This window comes from Malaya genurostris, chromosome 2 (genome assembly GCF_030247185.1).
Source record: "Malaya genurostris strain Urasoe2022 chromosome 2, Malgen_1.1, whole genome shotgun sequence".
Classification (NCBI taxonomy): Eukaryota; Metazoa; Arthropoda; class Insecta; order Diptera; family Culicidae; genus Malaya; species Malaya genurostris.
Window position 1 is genome coordinate 10,821,377 of NC_080571.1, and position 21,514 is coordinate 10,842,890.

A 21,514-nucleotide genomic window follows, 5' to 3' on the forward strand; every position below is an offset into this window, starting at 1 on the left:
GGAAGCGTTAAGGTAAATATTTCCGGTTCAAGAGATGTGATCTCATATGTGACGTAACCGATAAATTGCAGTGTTTTTTAATGCAAAAAAATTTCTTGACATCTATGTGATCCAACCCAATGCGGTAGTTCGAACTGTTAAAATGGGACGACTCAATTACTGTCAAAAATATTTGTTTCGAATACCTAGGCTGTGAACCATTTCGTGGTTAATTTTAACTTTTGGTTAAAATCTGACACTTGAGTGATTATTTTGTGTCGAGTAGTTAAATTTATCTAAAACTGCGGCCCATTTCAAAATTTTGACGGACGGAAAGTTATTTGGGTTTATTTTCCACTGGGAATAATTTCAACTAAAGCATTAATACTAGAATTTTCATTGCAAGATTTTTTTCAGTGTCGGAAAATAATAATCGATCTGTCAAAAATAACCATGCTCTAGAGCAGGGTTATTTTTGGCAACATCAAATTAACTGCTCGAGTGTCAGATTTTAGCCAACAGTTAAAAGAACTTTTTTTCTTTGAAAATCGAAGGTAAAAATCATCATGATATATTTTGCATCATCAATCGAAACATTTTATCAAATTTCTTAGAAATAATTGATCATTCATATAAAAATATTAAATTTACCTATGATGAAGAGGAAGACAACAGCTTAACTCTCTTAGACTTATTCTCATTGTCAGGAAGGCAAAATCTTTAACTTTCGAAATATATAGGAATCCAACCAATACGGACCGTGTCATACCAAACACTTCCAATCATTTTCACCAACACATAATGGCAGCATTCCATCATACACAGTTCGAAAAAATCTTGTAATTTTACATCTTATAAGATCCACATAAATGGAGCGTCGTGTTTCATACAAATTTATATTCCAGAACATGTGAAATTGTGTGATTTGAAAATTACATGCCTTGAATTCGAATGAAATAAAAAAAAACAAAACATCGATAGCTCATGTCTGTTCATTGAATAATTCATAAATATAAATCCTTACAGTGGCACAGCATGTAAAATTCCGTGCAAGTAGAACATTGCGTCATTTGAAAAATTAAGTAGTTGTGAATTGTATCGTTTGTAGAATACTGTCACCTGTAAAATTCATCATTTTGCTGACCTTACCTCTCAGAGAAGATGCGGTAATAAAAGAGACAAATTTTATTTTCTAAATTGGAAAGCTCGATGGATATCCGGAGCGCTCAAACCAAACAATCCTTGATAAGAAATTGAGATCGTTGAAAAAACTATCACTCACAACTCAAAACATATTTTTACATCAGTTTTCGACATTTTGTAGAAAAATTACATTTTTATGCATTTCACTGATTATATTGAAGAAAATCCTAGTTTCTGTGAAACGTCGCACTTTGGACTTGACATTCTTCATTAAATTCTGCACAGTTACTTTTGTGACTTTCCTGGTGGCAGCTGTCCAGTTTTTTTTTTGAACTCCTACATGTTTTGGGACACTGTACCTTCCTTCCGTAAGTGCCGCTTGACAATTGCCCAATACCTTTCAATTTACTGAAGATACTGAAGTTCGGTGGGTTGATGTCCTTTTCCACATTATTTTTTGACAACCACTGTAGAACGGAGTTGGCGTAGTGGGCTGAAGCCAAATCCGGCCAGAAGAATGGAGGAGCCTTATGCTTTCTGTGCAGTGGCAGCATTCTCTTCTTCAAACACTCTTCCTCGTACAAATTGGCGTTAATTGTGCCCTTCCGTGAAGAAAGTCGACGACCGCAAACCACAGGTACAAATTGTTTGCCAGACCAACACCTTCAGCTCAAACTTTTCCATCGCCACGGTGGTGTCAGCGTCGTCCAGGTCCTGGTACACCGATTTCGTATAATATTGCGGTCCGGGCAGCGCTCGAAAGTCTTCCTTGGCGTAGGTTTCGTCGCCGATCAGGATGCATCCGTCTTTATTCTGTAGAATCCGGTTATACAGTTTTCGCTCTCTTGTTTTGGCCTGAACTTGCTGTACCTGGGACTTTTTCGGCGTCTTCTGTTTCTTGTACGTTTTCAGGGAGTTCCTAACTTTGATCCGTTGAATCATCCCGATGCTGGTGTTGAACTGTTTGGCCAAATCCTGCGTCGAGGCCGATGGGTTTTTCCTGATGTACTCAACCACTTTTAAGTCCCGGCCGGGCTGGCTGGGACCCGTTTTCCTACCGGATCGGGGCAAATCCTTCATGGAAAGGGTCTTACCGAACTTCTAGAAAATATTTTTGACACTGGTGTGGTGCACATTCACCCGGTTTTTGTTCGTTGCACGTAACACCACTTTCTGAGCACCAAGTGTGCAAAATTTTCTTTCGCGTTTCCGGATCAATTCGACTCATCATTAAAACGATAAACCGTACCGAAACCAATCGATTGCGCAGCTGTTATTGACATGTAAACAAACATGTCACCGCAAAACACGCTGCAAAAAATAAGGCCATTTCAGAGTAATAACTGTTTGAATGCTAACTACTTATCGATACACTTCTTAGCAGAACTAAGGAAAGCATCCAAGGATTTGGAAAGAGGATTATCCTACCAATTCAAGTCAAAAGTAGCAGAGCATGTCTTTTGCCACTACTAATGACATAAAAATCTTAAGACAAATTTGTAACCCATGGAAATTAGATACAGCAGAAAGTTTAGAGATTTTCAAACATAGCTCCACTTCTTTACTAAACAGAACCCAAGAATATATGTCTTCCTGGCTTTTTAAGTTACTACCCAGGGGACACACACAGGGGACAAACAAACATAGAAAACACTTAACCTCTTTCTACCCTAAACAATTTTTCAAGGTATTTCTACCTGTTGTTAATAATCTATCTACCTCTGTTTCATATAAAAGGAACAACATTGCAGAATTCTTTCAATTTATTTAGAAACCTGATATACTGATGATGAATACATGTAGGATTCAAAATACGTATCTGTGATGTGACGTCTATTATACATGTTTTAAAAGTGTTGTGAGATACATACAGAATGTGTATAGTGACGTAATATACCTATAGTAGAATTCTATGGTGTAAATACATTTTATTCTATGTGTAAGTATTATATTCTGACGACAACAAGCCTTCGCAAAGTTTCATTTTTTCGGTACTTCGTTAAAAAATAATTAGCAAAATAAATAATTTTACGACAGCTTAGCGATTTATGTTGAATCGTTAGATGATGTTAGCAGTTCAACATGAACTGCTTATGCATTGATAAGTCGAAGACAAAAAGAAAACAAAATGGTTTTTCTTATAGTGCCTTTGCCTTAATTCGATACCTGCTGTTGAAGATGTCGGAAAACCATACCTTTAACAATGTATCAGGGATGAAAATTTGTTTGAATGGACTAAGTTTCCAACAAAGTCCGTCATTCTGAGCTCGACAGTAACCGAATCATAATGAAACCATTTATGCCCCGTTTACACTTCTGCTGGCTGCCAGCATGCTGGTGCCAGTGTACTGCCCTCTTAGGAAAAAACGTTCAACTGTGGTCCAATGATCCAAAGTATTAGACCAACGAAGGACCACCGTTGAACGTTTTTTTCCTAAGAGGGCAGTACACTGGCACCAGCATGCTGGCAACCAGCAATAGTGTAAACGCTACATTAAGAAACTTCGGAAATGTCAAACCTTTGCAAAGTATGCCATGGATTTCGTCCCACTCACAGTGCGATCAAACTACCATGCGCACGCTGGAAACAAGAAACCGGCGGAGACACACTACGTGACTCTTTTGTTTTCACAGAATGAAAAATTGCAACCGGTATCTGCCATGTTGCACAGAATTCCGACACTATCATGATACATCCGCTTTTGAAATTCAATAGCAAAGCAGCACTACGAATTCTCCGGCCATTCTGCATAAGCTACCACAAACGAGCGCTAAATGGAAGCTAACAAGGGAGAAGAGAAATAAAAAAAAAACATCAAAGCATGGTGCATTGCCAACCCACTCGCGCACCAAACACAAAAGCAGGAACAGATCGAGCAAACGTAGATAACTTAATTGATATCATGTAAACATTGCGGTCAAATGAATATACACAAATTTAATTCAATCAAATATTCATAACAGCTTCTGTCAATGTTTCCCCCCTCCCCCTTTGGGATACCTCTTCAATGTTTGGATCCGGTTTGTGAACGAGACCGATCCTGTGCACGACATCCCCCTCGTCGGGGCCCGGCCGGGCGGGGTCGGGTTCACGTTCACGAAAGCATCAGTCGTTCTCTTTTTCAGCTTCATTTCCGTCCCAAATGACAAGCTGAAAATGTAAGCTTTGTGGCGCACGTGAATGCAGTTCACTTCTCCTCTATTGTTTTGATGATTTCAATGTTTCTATACGATGTGAGCCATCCGTGTTGCCAGTTTGCTACGGTTTGAAACTGTTATTTAGGATTTCGGGTACCAAATGTCACGTAGGATTGACAAGCTTAATTACTAAATTAGTAAATAGTGGGAGTTTTATACGTAATTGAAACACTCATGGCCACCCTTCCGGAACAGCAACCGAGCTGACGATGGAAAGTTGCTACAACAAATCCCCTCTGAGCTTAATTTCTGCCATTCAAGCTTTACCGAGCGAACTAATCCTTCGGTAGTGGCATGCAAGAGAATATTACCCGAATATGATGCACGAGAAAAACGAATCCCAGGCAAGCAACGGTCCGGGCTGCAACAATTCGGCCTATATTTGAAAACGTCAACTTGTCAATTTATTATTTATATTCGTTCATTCACTTAAAGCCTTTTAACAATCAACGGATACGATATAAATAGCATCACCGGTGTTTTGCCGGCTGATGGTAGCAGGAAAACTTTTCCACAGCAGGATAGTTTTATCTTTCTCATAACGAAAGGTTATGCAATTATTTTGAAAATTGATATTAATAATTTTTGATTTAATATTATAATTAAAAAAATGACACACTAGAACAATGCTGTATGGTATTCGAACCGCACTGCATTGAATATCGCAATCGAAAGGGCCAAAAACAGTGCCACTTGAGATTTTTTCTTAAAATCTGTAATAAGATAGTGTAAATACGCTGTTATATATACTCAAATTGATGCATGATTCTATATCCAGTGACAGGTTGAATAATATCGGTAGTCACAACGAGTTGAATACAGTGGCGTCTTGTGGAAAAAATTACGGGTTGTTCACTGATTATATCAGACGTAACAGTTCTTTGTAAGTGAAAACGAAAGATTGAGGAATTGATATTCCAATATAATGAAATATCGATTTACTTTTGGATGGGATTTTTATATCAAACTTATTTCGTATCATCGATACAATAGAAGAAATCAACGCGCTGCTCGTAGAGGATGCCAGATTTTTTTAATCTGTTTTCGAACCGAAATCAGTCTGAGGTCTCGCCACTTTTAAACGCTCTTTAGGACACTTTCCATACAAAGTTCCTGCATTTCATTTGGATTCGGCTTCCGGTTCCGGAGTTACAGGGTGATATGCACCACAAATGTGAAAATAATGAATTAAAAATGTGAAAATAATGTCACTCAATTTTCTCAGAGATGGCTAAACCGATCTTCTCAAACTTATATTCAAGTGAAAGGTCTTATGGTCCCATACAAAGTTCCGGAATTTAATTTGGATCCAACTACCAGTTACGGAATTACAATGTGATATGCATAAAAAATGTGAAAATAATGTCACTCACTTTTCTCGCAGACAAAAGTTCTTAAGATGCCATAAGAATATCCCAATTTTCATTCGGATCAAACGCCCGGTTCCGGAGATAGGGTGCTCAGTATGAAAACGTCAATTTCAGGAATACTTTGTTTATAAGCTACCTCTTTACATTGGCTGATGATTTTCTCTAGTTTGCTGACCAAGAGACTCTGTAACCAAATAAACCATTGATATTCCCATAAATGATTTGCTGAATTTCATCCAAGTACGACTAACGGTACACTTTTTTTTCCAAAATTCAAATCGTCATAGAGAATCGTAAAAAAATGTGTAGGATGCATAGTTGAATGAATCGAATGTCACTATGCCGATATCCAACTTTCAGTTCCGGAAGGGAAATTTCTGCTGTAATATGAAAATAAAAATGAGAAAGGCATTACACCACTAGGTGGATTAAAACAGGTTTTGCTTTTCTTATATAGAAAAGTTATGCAATCACTTGAATAACCGACAAGTAAAAATTGGGCCAACCATTCGACTTAGTTCATCGAGCTGAGCAATGTCTGTGTGTGTGTGTGTATGTGTCAAATAATCTCACTAGGTTTTCTCGGAGATGGCTGAACCGATTTTTGACAAACTTAGATTCAAATGAAAAATGTCATGGTCCCATATGGAATTCCTGTATTTCATCCGGATCCGACTTCCGGTTCCGGAGTTATAGGGTAAAGTGTGTTCAATATTGTACACTGTCACTTAGACCGGCAAAACAAAACACGTAAAAAAATTTCTAAACTGGTTTCAGAACTACACAAATCGATACTCATTATCAGTAGGCAACTAAACCAACCGATTCCGGCTATCCTGGTTCCCGGTATCCGTTTCCGGAAGCACCGGGAATAGTGGTCATATATACCGAAATGGATTTCACTCACACTTGAAATGTCTCACGGTCCCATACGGAATTCCTGAATTTCATCCGGATCCAACTTCCGGTTCAGAGGTTATAGGGTAAAGTGTGTTCAATATTGTACACCGTCCCTTAAACTGGCGGAACAAAAACCGTAAAAATGTTGTAAACTGGGCTCAAAACCCTTATTCTCAATCTTAGGCTGAAATGAAAGGTCTTATGGTCCTACCAAAAATTACTGAATATTTTCGGATACAACAAATATTTAAATCGTCATGTAGAGTGCGATGGCAAAATTGTATAAAATCTTTAAAATTTGAATAAAAACTAGTAGTTTGTACGTCAAGTTAGTTGGTGGCCGTACGAAACGACTTTGATTATACCGGTTCTCGGATTCCGGTGCCGGAAGTGCATTTAATAGTGAACCCACTTCGTTTTCTTAAGGATGACCAACGCAATCAAAGCACTGTTTTATTATGTATGTTATGCACAAACAATCTCTTGGTTTCTTTCAAAAATCGAAGAGAAATATTTTGAATAGAATACCACAATAATATACATGAGAAAGGCATCATTACACCACTAGGTGGATTAAAATAGGTTCATAATCGAGCTTCCGAGCAACTAACCGGTTACGAGATAATCGATTACTTGACAAAATCAGATATCACTACTCTCATTGTCTCATTGTCTGCAATTGAATTTTATCCGACTACCGGTTGCGGAGTAACGCGATTAAATGGGTAACAAGTGCACTTGATTTTCCCAAAACCCACTCAACTGATTTCAATAAATGTAGGTTCTCACAGTTCTACTGCCGACTATTGAATTTTGTCCAGCTTCGATTGCCGGTTCCAGAGTATCGGCTTTTCTACGCGGATTTCCGAAGTTATGCGGCTTTCTAGTTTTGTCTTAAGAATGCATAAAACATCGAGATCTAGTGTTTTCCCAATTTTTTTTTAAGTCAACTCTTTGACAATTTCGATTTTTTTCAAAGAAAATGTTCAGATTACACCTGATCTGGACGTTTCATGCATTTCTAAGACCTTTGACATCGAGAAAAAATTTCTTCCATTTTGCGGTTTTTTTGACGCGAGTTTCCGAAGTCACGCGATCTCAAATTCGATTTTTAGTCTCAAAGTCGATATTTACAAAAAAAATGTATTTTTGAGATTACACCAGATCTGGACGTAAAAAGCATTTCTTAGATGTTTGACATAAAACAAAATTTTTCTTTAGGCTCAACGATTATTTTTACGCGGATTTCCGAAGTTGCGCAGTTTTTTTTTGCGCGATTTTTTTACGCGATATGTATCTCCCGCACAAAAAGAGACCTTAGTTTATTAGCTTAGCTTAGTTGACCGCCCGTGAGTTTCCCGCGATTGATCAGAAACCAGTTGAAATTACATATTTTGAACCAAATGCATGATACTTAGGGAGTCGTAGATCGTGCTCAGCGTGCAACCTGAACTGACTTAGAACATGTACTGATCAATAACGTAGATGGTCACGAAAGAACGTTAGTTCAACACTTGTTGCTACTAATGACCGAGGAATTCTCTGCATCATCACAAGTGTCACAGAAAAGGAGTGGTGTAGATCATTATCTTGGTAGATAATGTGATCTTTTTATTACTATTAATATTATCATGTGTTTATTGCCGGCTACCGAGAATTGGTCGCAATTTTATCTCGTTTTGTATTAATGTGTATTTCCTACTAAAATACGAAATTTCTTCCGAAACTCGTAGAACCCCGGACAGCCAGATGTCAGAAGGTTCGCGATCAATTCATACATTTAACAGATCGGCTGAAAAGTTCGTATCGTTTCTATAAGAGGGCGCCACTAGAATTAAATCCATACCATTTTCAGTTAGTACCAACCTTCAAAAGATACGTGTATAAATTTGACAGCTGTCTGATTATTAGTTTGTGAGATATTGCATTTTAAGTGAAGCTACTTTTGTTATTGTGAAAAAAATGGAAAAAATAGGAATTTCGTGTGTTGATGAAACACTACTTTTTGATGAAAAAAAGTGCCGCCGATACCAAAAAATGGCTTGATGAGTGTTATCCAGACTCTGCACCGGGAGAAGCAACAATTCGTAAGTGGTTTGCAAAATTTCGTACTGGTCATATGAGCACCGAAGACGATGAACGCAGTGGACGTCCAAAAGAGGCTGTTACCGATGAAAACGTGAAAAAAATCCACAAAATGATTTTCAATGACCGTAAAGTGAAGTTGATCGAGATAGCTGACACCCTAAAGATATCAAAGGAACGTGTTGGACATATTATTCACGAATATTTGGATATGAGAAAGTTTTGTGCAAAATGGGTGCCGCGTGAGCTCACAATCGATCAAAAACAACAACGAAAAACAATGCTGAAATTGAACGAATTGGGCTTCGAATTGCTCCCTCATCCACCGTGTTCTCCAGATTTGGCCCCCAGTGACTTTTTCCTGTTCTCAGACCTCAAGAAAATGCTCGCTGGTAAAAAATTTAAAAGCAATGAAGAGGTAATCGCTGAAACTGAGGCCTATTTTGAGGCAAAGGACAAATCGTACTACAAAAATGGTATCGAAAAGTTGGAAGATCGCTATAATCGCTGTATCGCCTCTGATGGCAATTATGTTGAATAATAAAAACGAATTTTGGCAAAAAAATGTGTGTTTCTATTAAACGATACGAACTTTTCAGCCGAACTGTTAATTCATTGTGTTCTGTTTTTTTTTTGTAATAGACAGCCGTAATACTAGAATGATATCACTTGATCATCATCAATCGAACAAAAAACGCGATACGAAATTATGTCGCTATCTACTATCTAACCAAAACCAAAAAAAAAACAAATGAATTCTCCTCGCACTCTAAACTATATTTACATCCGTCCTAGTTAAGCACGGTCGCAAAAAAAAAATTTCTTGACTTCCCGCGCGCGTCTCAAACTTACCGTTTAACCCGAAGAAAAAAAGCTCAACCGTTTCCCGAATAATCGACGGAGTTTAGTCTATCCCGATTTTTAGTAGGGAGAAATATAAAAAGATCGTAAATAAGAAAAAAATATCTCTAAGGAACGATCTCACTAGATGACACACTACTACTGAAACCATAAAATAAAATACACACTCACGGATCGTTGGCATCGTTTAATTTTGAGCGATAAATTCACAATTCATTTTTCATTTTTCATTTTCGCGAATCAGTAATGTTCAATAATAACCTTTTTCACTGAACAACACACACTTCTCACAGTTGCAGTATCACTCAAAATAATTGTTTCGATCAATTGCTTTACTATAAGTTACCTGATACACATTGAAATAAAACTTTTTTTTTTTTTTGAAAGTAACATCCAGGCATCGTATCGCACTTCTAGTGATGCCAACTCCTCCGAAAAGAGACCTCAGTGTATTAAGATTCTAATAAAAAGTCGTATGGTCCCATAGCCTGCCATTGAATATTCGCCCTTATTCTGAATAACGACGTATTGGTTTTTCGAACGAATATGGTTCGGTCGAATCCTAGCTACCTTTGATTTTGCTAGCGTTATTAGGGATACGAATGAAATACGATCGAAAAAACGATACGTCGTTATTCAGAATAAGGGTAATTATCTAGATTCGACCTCTGATTACGGATTGACGAGATGAAATGAGCAAAAGAATTTAAAAAAGTCAACAACTTTTACAAAACTTTGATTAAAATGTAACAATTTTACTCGGATCCGAAATAGCAAGGTAAAATGTGTAAAAACAATGGTAAAAGTGTAGGTTTTTGATTTTCCCGGACGCAGCTGGAATAATTCTCGCATACTAAGATTCGAATGGAAGGTCTCATGATTGAATAACCTGCTATTGAATTTTATCCGGATTCGATTGCCGATTCCGGATATACGGGCAGTGATGGCATTTCACTAGAGTGATACACCAGTGTGTAAGTTTCATTTCTACACTGCGGATGCATTCGGATGGTTCCACACAAAAAGGAAAACGCTGAATGTGTGCTTGTGTTGAAAGAAACTAGGGCGAGAGAACCACATTCTTTTCGCGTGAATCGCTCTCTCATGCTCTCGCCTAAATACACCCAAGTGGCGTGTGATGGTGAGCGAACACTTCTGTGAACTTCAATTAATAGAGGGTAGATCTGACCTTGCTATGAAAAACTTTGCAAGGAAAAACGAAAGTTCAACGATGAGTTGTTGTTTTTTTGCAGATTTTGCGTGCACCACGCTTCTACTACGCAAACCATACACCTGAGTGCTCACCGGCGTGTACACGTGTACAGTGAAAATATCTGCATCCACCTCAGAGAATTTGATAGCTCTGCTCCAGAACTTTAGTGCGATTCAGTGCTAGAGGTAGAAGAAAATAAACAAACACACTCATGATGCGTGCACACTTTATACAGCAGTGGTGACATATTATGTGAAAGAGAAGAGCTCTAGTTGAAGTTGTCAATGTGAGGGGAGAAATTTCGCTTGCTCTTCGTCACACAGAGGAGATGGACATCTCTGTATATGGGGTATAATGTGCAAAAGAATATAAAAAGTCAACCGATTTTCTCTGACACCGCTGAACTTATTTTTGCAATCTTTAAATGAATGCTTATTGTCCTATGGATCTGTTGAAAAAATCAAACTGTTACGAAAAAACGTGCTTAATCCACCTAGCAGTGAGATAATACCTCTTTTTGTCAATCCGCATGAGTTTTGTGCATGAATATTCTTCGGTGTTTTAGTTCTCATGAAATTTTTTCAATGACCGTCGTTTCAAGTGACAATTTAAAGTTCTATTCACTCATTACCTTGTAATGTCGAAGCTGCAAACCGGATCGATTCTATGAGATGTCGAAGTAAGTTCCAGTTTAGAGTTTACGGTTATTTACGCTACTACCAGCGCCGGTATTCAGCATAACCCAAAACGATTCGTATGACCACAAAATAAAAATGACGAAATTGCAATAGTTATAAGTCCAACTTTGAACCTTCTTGGAATTGTCATCTTCTATATCGGCTTGAATTTTAAAAACTCTTCACCCTGTAATTCCAGAATCGGAAATCAGAATTGGATAAAATTCATAATTTTACATGGGACCATAAATACTTTAATTTGAATTTTTGTTTTTGAAATTCGATATGTTTTTTTTTTTTGAAAAAACGATTGTGCTTTGAGAAACGATTCGATACTGGAACCGGAACTCGAAAATAAGTGAAGCCGAAGTCAGTTAAATTCACATGAGGAGTTGTTTATTGTACATTTGATTCAAAATGTTCGAAAATCAGTGCAGACATCTTTGAGAAATCGTAGTGCGAATTAAATTTCCGAATCGTAAACTGAATACCGCTTAAACTGAAATAAGTTTTTTTGGGTTATCGACTTTCCAAATCTGCATACCCGGTAAACCGGATCAATTTATGTGAAATGGACATTTTTATACTAATCACCCTGTATCCCCTAAACCGGAAGTTGGATCTGACAAAAAAGAAAGATGTTTTATAGAATCTTAAGACCTTTCATTTGAATCTTAGATGGTTCTTAGATTTCATTTGAATCTTAGACCAGTTCAGCCATCTATGAGAAAAATGAATTACACTATTTTAATATCGTTTGACATATCATCCTACAGGAACCTTAGAAACCAGAAGTCGGATCCAGACGTAATTCAGGAACTTTGTTTGGAAGCATACAACTTTTCGTATGAATCTGAGTTTGCAGAAAATAGTTGAGTCATCTTTGAGAAAATTGAGCGAAATTATTTTCCACACATGCATTTGCTGATCTCGACGAACTGATTCGAATGGTATATTGGTGTTATGTTCTTCCAGCATTCATCACTGTCAGTAGTTTAAATCAGTATAATTTTGCAATTGTTTTCAACTCGAAAATGCTGCCATCTTTGCCATCATCTAATTTACATATGCCATATTCAAACGATTAGGTTGCCAAAAACGAACCGTGCTAAAATCGGGCCGAGGCAAAATGAAATTAAAAAGGATGCTGTACACAGTCTTTTTGGTACTTAGAAACAATTGTATGTAACAGCTTACACAACAATATTGATATCTCCGTTACAAATGGACGGATTTTAACAATCTATAGCTTGTTGGATAGCTATTACCGTGCGGAATCTAAGTCTGAAAACATATTCTGTTTTCAAGGTCAATTGGAACAGAAACTTCGAATAACTCAAAAAGTAAACATCCTATCTCAAAACCATTCAATAACGTTCATGGTGACAGGGAGACCACAGATAACAGATATACAGGCTCACATATAAACTGTGTGTAAAATTTGCTCAATCAGCATGGCGAACACAACGATCGACACGAGGTGCCCCCACTATTTGGGTGCCGCTTTCACATGAGACACAACTTTGGGTGCAACATTCACTTCTCGCTAGATTTTTGTTTTACTGTTGGTTAAAATGACAAGTTTATTTTTGTTTTATTCCGATCGAATTCTCGTGTGATTTATGCGACATGGAAATAAAATTGTCTTTAACACTTAGGGAAATCGTGTGATAAGTGTTAAAATTGTTGTAGTTGGAATATTTCTACAACAGGCAGGAGGATTTTGTTATCGTTCCGGAACGTAGTGGAACGTTTTGAAAGATCGCGGCGAACAGTCGAGTAGGTGGCATTAGTGTTTCCAACGTATAGCAAATTTGAAATTTACACAGGATTTTGAAAAACTTTGTTCGAGCCTGTATATCTGTTATCTGTGGGGAGACCTTTCATTTGCGACAAGTTCGATCAAAATCGGTCCAGCCATCTCTGAGATCTGCACCTCTTAGTTGAGAACACACACACACGCGGACATTTGCTCAGTTCGTTGAGCTGAATCGATTGGTATATAACACTCGGCCCTCCGGGCCTCGGAAGATTTTTCTAAAGTTTGAGCGAATTCTATACCTATTTTTTATATTTATAAAAAAAGGTAAAAACAGTAATGTTTTGGATATCTCCATTCCCGATTTTCGGTTCCAGTAGTAAAAGCTGGCCTATGGCTGTAAAAAAACTAACGAATTCTCAGGGATAGTAAAACGAATTTTTACAACCTTGAGCTTGGTTCCATATTTTTTAGAAAAATAGTATTAAAAGTTTCAAGCATCAGTGTAAAATAGCGATGCGATGAGAATCTGGAAATCTGAAAATTAGCTTGCATTATTTTCTCATATTTACGATTATGAGGAAGATATCATTACACCACTAGGTAGATTGAAATAATTTTTTATATTTTAATAATGTTTCATTCGTGTTAGGATGAACCTACGGAAGAGTGCAAATCGCAGCAGGCGTTTTATAACATTGCCTCTATACATGCAAAAGGGTCTAGCCTACTTAATCCATGTAATCTTATTTTTATGTATGATGTTTTTCGTTCATTTTAACTTGCAATAAAGTTGGTTTAATCTGAAGTTTTCAGTAGAAAATACAACCAATTTCACATTTCATTTTCCAATTTCACTCCACCAAAATCAATGATTCATTGAAGGTTGCATTTTGAACGAAGTTACCATCATCACAATATAAAATTTAAGGAGTTTTGTGGTTTGTACAATAAGCACAAATTTCGTTTCGCCTTCGGCTCACTAGTGCTTAGAGCAGTTTAAAATGAACTGCCGTTTCCATCTAGCAGTTCATTTTAAGCCGATAAGCAGCCGCACAAATTTACACCATATATTTGTTCCTTTGTACAGTGCAAGATTACTTTGTTCTGAATACTGAAATTCGCGTATGGAAATCGTACTCTGGAAAGCTGCGTAAATGACGATGGACTAAACTATCATGCTATATTCGCCCAGGCAACAATGAAAACTGTTCATTCTGAGCCCTCCTGTCACACACAGTCATGTCAGCTTCGTTCGTCCCGAAACCAAACTATTAAATTCTACTCAAAACCATTCTCAGTAAATTCACTGTAGACTGGCATTAGCCTATTCTCGAAACTAATTGCACTGCTGGGATCGACGGCACCAACAACCGACCGAAGTATAATTTTCCGATGACGGATACTGACAAATAGGCACCTAGCCATTTAGCGTAAGAGCTTTAAACTTTACCATCAAGTATTCCCGCACCGTGCAGCTGTTGTTATCGCTTTCTAGGAACTTAAATTGACTTTTAATTAATTTAATGTCATCGCATAATTTATACCGATTCTGGACAGAAGCACGAGCGGCAAAAACGTCGTTTTGTTTACTTCATCGTAGGAGGAGGATCGGGAACTAGACAGGGCAGGGTGTGGAGGTTTGTGCAATTTCTCAAAATTTATTAACAGCCACATTAAACTGCTCCCTCCTAAGATTGGTATCGTCTTCGTCATCATCATCATTACTGCCATCAGCCAGCAGCAGCCGGCATCTTTGTTTTCACCATTCCATTGACTGTTATCCTATTTTTCATCCGCCGAAAGCCACGACGGACAAATTCAAGAACGAACTTTATGATCCAAAGACTGCTTCAAATTGAGTAGGTGGACGGTGATTGTCGTTATGACTTGACTGCTCACGCCTAATTACTTTTTTGTTTCCGAAAGAAAACAAAACGCTGTTTTGCGAAAAAATTCTTATACTTACAGCTACCAAACATGAATAAATAGATGGACATCAGTTATTAACAATAACTCTCTGACAATAATGGACCCAATTGAAAAAACAAGCATTGCTAATATATTCGAAAATAATCACCAAAAAATAAACGATTATATTTAAAACAATAAAAACAGTACAAAATAGAAAAGGTAGATAGAAAGAGCAACATAACTTAAGGGGTTACATACTTTCCGACTCGAGAAAAGAAGCCCTTCCTTATGAAGAGTGAAATTGATTTTATTTCAATGAATTAAAAAGCATCGAATAGTACATGTTTTGTAAAGTTTAGGAAAATCAAATTAATCGTTATATTATAGATTGTACGACCCCTGACGCAAAACGCTCAAAAACGCTACCTCAAAAACTTATCAGGGTCATTTCGTCGAAAGCCAAATGACATTTCGCCGAATGGGTCACAATTGTACTTCCTGAATAAAGATTGATTCTTGTACTCTTGAAAACAGATTGATTCATGAACCTAAGAACAGAGTTCCCAAGCAAACTTGTTTACTATTAGCCACTTCAACGCAATTGCATAAGTGTATCTACCAAGCAAATGTATGTGGTATTTTCCGTTAACTAAGTGAAAAAATATCTAATGCGGTTTCGCCACATCGATTTGATTCGTGTGCTGTCCGACCTCGCTACCGCTCGTTCGGACCTAACTAAAGCAAAGAAACCTAGCTTCGAGTAGACCGGGCGAACGAGGCTGTTACAGGTTTGTATGCAAGAGGCCGCCGCTTCCGACAGTGGGTCGGCGGCCACCTCAGCCGGCGGCTTTATGCCGCCGAGCCATCTTGGCTTCAGTTATGTGGCTGCGCCGGCTAACCGGTAAAATGTCCCTTTCGGCGAAATGGCCCTTTCGGCAAAATGACCCTTTCGGTGAAACGATTTTCGGCGAAATGACCCTTTCGGCGAAACGACTTTCGGCGAAATTACCCTTTCGGCGAAATGACCCGCTCCCCTCAAAATGAATCGATTCCAAATTTTTGAACAAACAATAGTAATTAAGAACAACACCTGCAAAATGAGAATGGATCGATTCATTCATTTTGAGATATCGTACTCACCGCAAAGTAAAAGGGTTCTAAGGCAGGGTCCGTACAACCTACAATCTTCCACACATAACTATAAAAAAAAACTTTCTAGAGTAATCGAAGGAATTGAATTTTTTTTCTCGAGCCGGAACAACTTACTAAAATCTGTTCCACCTCGCATCTTTATTGCTACATGACAGACAATCCAACGGCTACCCAATCGGTGCGCATTGGATTTCTAACAAAATTACTTATCAATTAATTGTGTCAGTTTATTCAGCACAAACGCGAGCATACGAAAAACAGTTTTTTTCGCGATTTTTTATGCTTTTTTCACGCGGATTTTCAAAGCTACTCTGTTTTTTAACGTTTTTTTGTGCTGCGTAAAACAAGTCCTCAAAATATAATACATTTTTTTCACTTGTCACTTGTGGATATTCCTTAATCAAAAAACTTAACCATTTCATGAAAAGTAAATTTCAATATGGTATTGAAGGGTTTACGAGGGTTGATAGATAAAATTTCGAGCTATGAACAGACTAATTTCAATACATGAGTGTTTTAAATGATTTGCGTGCTCAGAACACTTTGTCATTCGAATCTCTTTGTGCTATTTATTGGTCGAAGAAACGGAAATTCTCCAGAGAAAATGTTTGTACCCTTCTCTATCTTGTTTTCGTTTTGATAGCAGTAATTTGCATTTTAAACTTAAGGGCTGAGGCCAGTAGGTCGCGTATAACCACGTGGCTCGCTATGCGTATTACATTTCTCTCCATGCTCTCTCGCAAATGTGCAATATGACTCTCGATGTGGCCGGGTGGCCAAGAAAGTTTTGATATTTTCGGTTACAAGTTTGACTACATCACATTCTCTCTCATCTTTCGTTACGTTACCAGGAAACAAGAGCAGAAAACAATGGCGCCGCCATAGAAATCGATTTACCTTAACAAAAATATCATTCACTTCATTTTCATCGCGACAACATATATGTTTCAATGCACTAATCGCATCTAAATTAAATTATCTAGACATCATCAGGATAGATTTTTGATCCATGCTTTTGAAGGCGAGATATTCAATGAACAAGTTGAAAGACGGCGTTTTCAGCTATGCAATTCTTCCTTCAGAGAAAAGACTTTCCCGACCGCTAAAGTCAATGAATCATTCTGAAATTTTCACAGCATAATCTAAACTAACAGTTCGGCTGAAAAGTTCGTATCGTTTGATAGAATTTTTTTGCCAAAATTCGTTTTTATTATTCAACATAATTGCCATCAGAGGCGATACAGCGATTATAGCGATCTTCCAACTTTTCGATACCATTTTTGTAGTACGATTTGTCCTTTGCCTCAAAATAGGCCTCAGTTTCAGCGATTACCTCTTCATTGCTTCTAAATTTTTTACCAGCGAGCATTCTCTTGAGATCTGAGAACAGGAAAAAGTCACTGGGGGCCAAATCTGGAGAATACGGTGTATGAAGAAGCAATTCGAAGCCCAATTCGTTCAATTTCAGCATGGTTTTTATCGACTTGTGACACGGTGCATTGTCTTGATGAAACAAAACTTTTTTCTTCTTCAAATGAGGCCGTTTTTTTGAAATTTCGTCCTTCAAACGCTCTAATAACGCTATATAATAGTCACTGTTGATGGTCTTTCCCTTTTCAAGGTAGTCGATGAAAATTATACCATGCGAATCCCAAAATACAGACGCCATAACCTTACCGGCCGATTGTTGAGCCTTTCCACGCTTTGGGTTCGGTTCATCGCGTGCAGTCCACTCAGCTGACTGTCGATTGGACTCCGGAGTGAAGTGATGGAGCCATGTTTCGTCCATTGTTATATATCGACGAAAAAAATCGGTTTTATTTCGATATAACAGCTCCAAACACTGCTCAGAATCATCAATTCGTTGTTGTTTTTGATCGATTGCGAGCTCACGCGGCACCCATTTTGCACAAAGCTTTCTCATATCCAAATATTCGTGAATAATATGTCCAACACGTTCCTTTGATATCTTTAGGGTGTCAGCTATCTCGATCAACTTCACTTTACGGTCATTGAGAATCATTTTGTGGATTTTTTTCACGTTTTCATCGGTAACAGCCTCTTTTGGACGTCGTCTCTTCATCGTCTTCGGTGCTCATATGACCAGTACGAAATTTTGCAAACCACTTACGAATTGTTGCTTCGCCAACAAATTTTTTTGAACTATTGCATGTTCCCAACTGCCTTACCAGTCATCTTGAGGACCCTCTTTACGATTGCCCAGTATCGTTCGATAGGTCGAAGTTTTCTCAACGAAATTTATACCCTTTTCCGCAAGCCAATTGAGATTGTTTTTGGCATAGTGAACCGACGCTTAATCTGGCCAAAACAGTGGAGGTGTACTATACTTCTTATATAAAGGCACAAATCTCTTCTGGCGACACTCAAATCGATAGATTTCTGCATTTATAGTTCCGGTAGTGTAAATAATGGTTGACTTTAAACCACAGGAACATATTGCTTGCCATACCAGTACCTTTTGACCGAATTTCGAATTGATCTGTCCGCATCGCTCACATTCTCCCCAACGACGACAGTAAAGTATTGTGAGCATGGAAGGATTTTTGAGTCCTCCTTTACATAATTCTCATCGTCCATTAAAACGCATGCATCCGGGCACTGCAAAAGACGCGAATACAATTTCCGGGCTCTTGTTGCCGCTCGCTTCTTCTGTTCTACACTTTGTTTCGAGATTTTCTGCTTCTTGTAGGTCTTCAGGTGATTTCGCCTCTTGATTCGCTGGATCATTGACACTTGTTCCTGCATTTTTGGCCAAATCACGTATTTTTTTATTCAATAATATAATATAATATTAAGGCACACTGCTTAAGCTCTAAGATGCCAAGGGTATTTACTAATCTTAATTATCGTCTAACTTAAAACTAGAGTAGTATCATTATGTAATATAGTATCTGGCGATCGGTAGTGGCCGGTGAATTGAATTTAGGATGAGATGATTCCAGATGGCGATGGTAATTTTCTATGTTGGCCGCATTCTTCGGTCCGTGAGGGTCCGCGGGAAACACCCCCATAAATCACGTATTGATATTGATTTGTTCTTCATGATTAGAGATACCACTTTCTTGTCCAGTTTCGGTTTGGAAGAGCCGGGTTTTCTGCCTCCTCCTGTTAGCTCATCCAAAGAATAGTGTTCCCCAAACTTATTAATGATGGTTTTAATATTGGCATGATGAATTTCAAACCGCTTCGCCAATTTTTCAACCGCACAAACAAGTAAACAAACGAAAGCTGACAGCCAAACGCACAGCATACTGTGATGTGAGCATAAAAACCATCACAAATACATGCGTACAGCATTAATGTACGTGGATAGCTTATTTATCGACAATCCTTGTCGCAGTCTTTGATTTTGTCGATGATTAAACTATTTTTTCCTTTCTCATATAGAAAGGCTATGCAATCACTGTGAAACCCGACTTTTTAACCGAGACCCGGAAGGCTGAATGTCATATACCATTCGATTCAGCTCGACGAACTGAGCAAATAGCTGTGCGTGTGTGTCTGTATGTGTGTATGTAACAAAAATGTGCACTCGATGTTCTCGGAGATGGCTGGACCAAATTTCACGAACCTACATTCAAATGAAAGGTCTCTTGGTTTTGTCTTCAACTAAGCTTCAAACTAAAGGCCTTATAGTCCCATGAGTTGTTGTTGAATTTTATCTGGATCCGACTTCCGGATCGGGAGTTGCGGGGTAAAATGTGCAAATGAACTAAAAACGTGCAATCGATTTTTTCAGAGACCGCTCATCCAATTTTCACAAGCGTAGGTTCAAATGAAGTGTCTTATAACCCCACATAACCTTACCAAGTTTCTTCCGGATACGACTTCCGGAATTACAGACATAAAAATTTCATTCTCAGGTTTGTGTTTCAATTCAATCAAATACATTCAAGCCGCTATCAAGAGATTCGGTTAGTTCATTTTGACAATGCCGGAAGTGTCTAAAAAAGTGATCGTGTACTCAAAACCGGAAATCACTCCAATTTCTTAGAAACGGCTAAACCGATTTTCATAATCTTAAATTAGAATCTGTTATTGAATATTATCCAGATCAAACTTTTAGCTCGGGAGTAACAGGGTAAAATGTGCAAAAAAAGGAAAAAAGTGCACTCAATTTTCAACCGGTTTTGTCATGGATTACCATGGGGCGCCTTATCAAGATTCACCCTCTGAGAGAGTGTTAAGTATTTGATCGTGAATATCTCTTGTTGTATATATCGTACAAACATCATCCATCGAAAATATAACATTTTCAGTTTTTTTTTATTTAAAAGATATTTTTTATTCAGGCCTATTTGCGTACAAGCTTTACGTGGCCGATTGAGCCGATTTTTTAACTAAATTTTTTTTTTAGTTGGATCTCGTTGTCACCCTTTTTCTAGGGGGAGAGGAGCTTCCATTTCCCTCCTGCGAGGATTGAGGGGCACTTCGTTCGTGGTTCGTCTCGTCATCCAAGCTTTACGTGGCCGATTGAGCCGATTTTTTAAATAATTTTTTTTTTTTTTAGTTGGATCTCGTTGTCACCCTTTTTCTAGGGGGAGAGGAGCTTCTATTTCCCTCCTGCGAGGATTGAGGGGCACTTCGTTTGTGGTTCGTCTCGTCATCCATTGCCGCATTGATGGTATTGTTGTCGATTTCCGTCTTCTTTTCTTTGCTACTTGCTGTAGATGCACCTTGTTGTATATTGGTTGCAATTGCTGGTTGGTTGGAGGGTAAGTTGTTAACAGCAGCTAATGTACTTTGTTCTATAGGGGATACGTTGGATGGTTTCGTTGAAGGGGATGCTTCATTGTTGTTGGTGGCTGTCACAGGTGTACTGGGGTTGCTTTGGGTTTGTGTGAAGGAAGCACCGTTGTCCTTTGGTATAGTTGTCTCCTTGTCCAGTTTATCACATGGCTTATCGTAGTGAACAGCTTTTGACAATATTGACATGTGGCCATCTGATTGTGATAGGTAACAAGTGATTTGCACGGAATTCTTGTATCTTGACCGAAAATCACATAAGAAGGTATAGGCCTCTTCAAGTGAATGCGTAATAAACGTACGCCATTTAGAATACCGGGGAAAAAGTTCTTCCACGTTTCCTTTTCGATAGACAGAATCTCTCCGTATTGGGACATAATTTGGCGAATATAAGGATCGATGACGCTTGTGGGAAGATCATGCACACGCACTTCTATAGCACTATCTCCCATATATACTGAAATGTTGTACTTAATGTTCTCGTGCTCCACATAGT